At 38.1% G+C, this 5,324-nt stretch overlaps 1 long non-coding RNA gene across 1 annotated transcript; it reads left to right on the forward strand.

Moving 5' to 3' along the window:
* Positions 1 to 2,411: 2,411 nt before the first annotated feature.
* On the forward strand, positions 2,412 to 3,276 carry LOC116190145. Its single transcript, XR_004152603.1, has 2 exons — positions 2,412 to 2,598; positions 3,015 to 3,276. It is a non-coding gene; the product is annotated as an uncharacterized LOC116190145 (long non-coding RNA).
* Positions 3,277 to 5,324: the final 2,048 nt, after the last annotated feature.

Here is a 5,324-nt window from a genome sequence, read left to right on the forward strand (position 1 = left end):
CACCCAAAATTAATAGAATGAAAATATGGATCTTTGGTGGGTTATGGAGGATTAAGTAATCCCATCATAACCCATCATAACCCTATATCTTTTAATTGCAAAACATGGATTGTTTTAATCCCTCCATAAACCCCCATAACTCTCTATCCAAGCAAGATGTAAGAGTGCACATAAATATCAAAGTGATGGAAATAAATATTTCAATTATCTGCTCCCATCAAGAAATAGAAGTGACTAATCCTAAGACAAAGGGTCGAGAAACTCAACGCCACTATTCCACTATTCTTGAACAAGTTAGAGACGGGACTTCGTTTCGCACTATTACGGATACGAAAATAATGGAAAAAATTGGATTCGATTGTCAACTGCTCCTATCGGAAATAGACGGATTCGAGCCATAGCACATGGTTTCATAAAACCGTACGATTTTCTCGATCTAAATCAAGCAGGTTTTACATGAAGAAGATTTGGCTCGAATGCTTATTTGAGTAGTCTCTTTTATTTAACATTGAATTTTGGAAATGTCCTTATCTTTTCTCTATTTTTTCCCCCATAATAAGACCATAGCATGAGAAATAACCTTATTTTTTTCTGTGACATGCAAGGTTATACCGATTACAAAATGCTTTTAATGAATATTGAACCCCTTCATCAAGTAAAATAGTAGACCACTCAGGGCCTCTTATATTGTGATCATGATCTAATTAGAAACATTGAGAATTCAATTTAAGATTAACGCGGAGAAATATTAGCTTTCATATTATATGAAATATTAATTAGTACATTCTTTCGAAAAATTTAAATCATTTAGTATCAATCGAGAGTTCTTAATTGTCACATATAAATAGTTTTATCATTAATTTTAGTTATATTATATATATATTGTTTATTACGCAAACTATCACGATAAAAAAAAAAAAAAAAGATTTCCAGGTCCTCGGGATCGCGCGGAATAATACTCTAGTTAAAATAGAATGCTGAAAAGGACGAGGGAGTTTGTAAACATTGAAGGATAAGACGTGGCAAAGCGATAGAGCTCCGTTTTATATTTTTGATGATGTGGCAGTGTGAGAATTCAACTCGAGACTTTGATCCTAAACTGTTGTTGTGGTGTTAAGCAGCATGGCTTTTGATCGCATAAGGAAAAGAAACATTCATGTTTTTTAGCCAAAAATTTTCTTAATGTGATTTTTCACGTGTTATATGTGCTCATTAAGCTGGGAAAGCTTTAATTATAATTTAATCTGAACTGAAGCAATATATTATATGACCGAACTGGGGTGACGACTGAGTAAAGAAAGAGTATATGAAGTATGTTCTTCAAGTTTTTCGATTACAATCCTATGTTTTGCACTTACGGAGATAAGTTAATTCTCAGTCGAGGTGAGTATAGCTACACGAGATACTCCCTTCTCACATACGGAGTTTCACTCCTCAGGCAAGTTTTGCAGCATCAATACAATTAAATTTTGCAACTAACATCCGGTAGGAAACGAAAACATGAAACGAACCAGTTAATTTGGTCTCCTACCCAAAAAAATACTGTTATATGTTGAATTTTCATGACCATTATAATGAGCATGCCATCATAGTTAGGTATTATAGTACGAATTGCCGCTTATAGTTAAGAATCCCCATTTTCAACATCATTAGAGTACAACTTTAAACCCATTTTACGACGACTTTTTACCACAGTACAATCAAGCCAAAAATCTATGTAAAGAGGGCAGGAACCGAATGAGAAATGCATCAAGGCAAAGGGAAACAACCTAATTAAGGAAGCAAAAAGATGGGGTCTTCCATGGCCAGTATAATGGCCACTGTGCTTGTGGTGGCAACGTTCTTCCTTATCCAGCCGTCCCAAACTGCTGCAGCTAACACGGAAGGATTCCCTTTCTTTCCTCTCCCTAAGTTACCCTTTCCTTTCCCCAGGATCACCGCCTCCTCCACCACCCCGAGATCCGACACCACCCTCGTTTGTACAGTCCACCCCCCCACCGGTGTCAGTCTCACCCCCACCGTCTCCCCACCCACCCTCCACCTATGCTATCTCCACCCCCGCCGTCTCCCCCACCGCCTCCTCCACCTAGTGACTCTCCACCCCCGCCTCTCCTCCACCACCGCCTCCCCCAGTTAAGTCTCCACCCCCGCCACCACCCCCAGTTAAGCCTCCTCCCCCAGTGACGTCTCCACCCTCGCCTTCTCCTCCACCACCGCCTCCCCCAGTTAAGTCTCCACCCCCGCCACCACCCCCAGTTAAGCCTCCTCCCCCAGTGACATCTCCACCCCCGCCTTCTCCTCCACCACCGCCTCCCCCAGTTACGTCTCCACCCCCGCCGTCTCCCCGACCGCCTCCTCCCCCAGTGATGTCTCCACCACCGCCTCCCCCAGTTGAGTCTCCGCCCCGCCGCCACCCCCAGTTTGGTCCCCACCCCCGCCATCTCCTCCACCGCCACCCCCAGTGCGGTCTCCACCACCACCTCCACCACGAGGGCGGTCTCCACCACCACCTCCACCACGAGGCAGTAGACCACCCGTGAGGCCGCCTCCGCCTCGGCGAGGAGGGAGGATATAGCCTCCATGCTCTCACACAGCTCGGTGAGCAGCCAGAGTGTCTATGACTATTTTCATGCAAGATTACTTGACCTCACCATGCTATACAAATTTTGCGCCCATGCATGCTCAAGAACCGAGTAAGGCTTACGTATATAATTTAGTCACAATGGCTGCCTACCTAATTTGGTCTCACTCAGTGTCAGGTTTACATAATTGTCACATCTATATATATAACAAAACGCATGAAGGCAGCAACTTTGTTCAAATAACAGATCTCAGCATCGTATAGCATATATGCTTGCAACATATTTCTGTTCTTTTGTTAGTTTGCCTTTATATATATATATGAACGGTGTGATACATATATAATAATCAATATGTATTTTTCCCTATGTCGACCACTTTGGACTGTGTGAACTAATGGATCTCATTTATTCCCTTTTGATTTTGTTTTGCAGGAAAAATGACGAATAACATGAAGAAATAAATGAAGAGATCTATGAAGACCTCATCTAATAATTAATGCAGAGAATTAGAAAGCGATCGTGAGTATATCCTATTTACACTCTGTACTTATCGGAATAAAGGGGAATAAAAAGTAAATCTTATGTTTTGTGATAATTGTAAGACAGATCGAACTGCGGATATAAGAGGGAGGTACTCCATGTCTTTATGATCATCAACCCTCTTGTAATAACAAAGAAATAGAATATCATATCATCTCCTAAGAATATTTCTTCGTTTTGCCTTTCCTTTCGCATTTACATATGATCTATTTCTGCAATTGTGACGGCTATGGTACATGATTCTGTTTCTTTTTTTTACGTGCACTGCTCGATATCTGAAAAGTTTGATGAGTGACTAGTTTAGGTACAAGCTCTCCAATCATGAATTTTCTCCATTCACAAAACTCGAATCACAATAATTTGAAATCTATATATGTAACACATCTAAAAATGGTAAATGTTAAATTTTATTTCTGATTTGAAAACTATTTTCTTTTTTATTTTTTTCCGAAAAGGATAGTTTACATAGATTTCAAATCTATGCGTCACTCATGTAAGTATTTCTCCTTATTTATAGGGAATAAGTGTTAGATCATCTAAACCAACACATATTAATCATATTTAGCAAAAAAAAACATATTAATCATGATTTTGTCTTTAGATGGATTAATATTTCAGTTACAATAATGAAATATCTGGAAATAAATATGGGATCTAGATCTAATAACAATTGTTAATAACTCACACTCAAATAGTTGTATGTAAATGCTGGGTTCCAAAATCATAACCTCTGGTCTTCCCAGGTCCAGGAGATCTCCTCTTGTTTGCAAATGTTTCAAACAAAGGATTAGAGATTAGGTTATATTTGGCAAAAAAAAAATGAAAAATGGAATGGAATTGATTGAACTTATCATCATGCCACTCCATTATTTTACCTTGTTTTAAATGACCATTTTTTGGATGAGATTATTCTTTTAACTTGCTGCATGGAATCAGCAAATAATTCAATGAGATGAAAAATCATGTCCATTCTACTATTTCAATAAATTTAAACAGAAAAGATAAAAAAGATGAGTATGCATTTACCAGTGTTCAGAATAATAGATTTGTAAACACAAAAGATTAAGATAAGTCATAGACATCTTATATTTTAATTATATTTCTATCATTTATTCAATATCAACCAAAAAAATCGCATTTTCTCTCTTAATTGTCGTAACCTTTATTTTTATGCACTCATTCATTTCCACCAATTCCATTGTTGCAAAAGTGTCCGGTCTCAAAGCTTCAAATAGAATGTGAGGTGATAATCTGATCAGAAAAATCTCGTCTATATTGTATCGTTTCTTCATTAAATAGTTTATTAGCCATTTCACCCGTGTGTTATGCATGATTATTATTCATGTCAAAATTAGTATATATCATTATTTTATTTAATTTTACCTTAAAAAAGAAATTTATTTATCATAATAGAATTCCCTCTTCATAATATTTAAGTTACATGTGAATAGCATATATTATATTCATAATTATCCCTACTAAAATACTTTTCTCCCGACAATGAAATTCTTATTTACATGAAAGTAAAAGTAAATTTATACCTTTTGAGAATAAGAATATAAAATCAGGCAAGTAAAATTATTTTAACCAAAACTAAAGTAATTAGTTCGATCGAGCACTGCGCACCCTCACCAGAGAAGAGTGCTAAGTGCGCCATGTGAAAGCCTCGTGGGAACTCATGCTCCGTATAAATCCATTTTGGGCGAGGCCTTTGGTAGAAAAGCCTATCAACACGGTCAAGGGCCAGCCCTCAGATGCCAGGTGTGCTGGGGAGCAATTCCAAGTTTGATTCTACAAAATACCAACTAGTCTCACTGCATTAGAGCGTAGCATCATGGTTCCTGAGGTTCATAGGACTGGCTGCGGTCTAGAATCAAATGATCGAGGGAATGTGTTAAATCGCCCAACGGTCGATCAAGGAGTTAACCACTTTAGTACTGGCAATTGTGTTTTGTATTCTCTACGATAAGTGGGATAAGATGGCTCCCGAGCCTGCTCTGGACGAATGCAAGGCCAACCAATCAATGATTGTGGTTCAACCCATGCATTCACTTATTCAAAACCACATGCCGCGATTATCTATATTTTGTTCCTTAAGATTAATTATAAGCCTATAAGTGGTTTGATCCTGAAAGTTCGAAAATATTACATATCAATGTCATTGCGTCGAGAACTTATTTAAATGCGTACTTGATTCCATCG

This window comes from Punica granatum, unplaced genomic scaffold (genome assembly GCF_007655135.1).
Source record: "Punica granatum isolate Tunisia-2019 unplaced genomic scaffold, ASM765513v2 Contig00327, whole genome shotgun sequence".
NCBI classification, from domain to species: Eukaryota; Viridiplantae; Streptophyta; class Magnoliopsida; order Myrtales; family Lythraceae; genus Punica; species Punica granatum.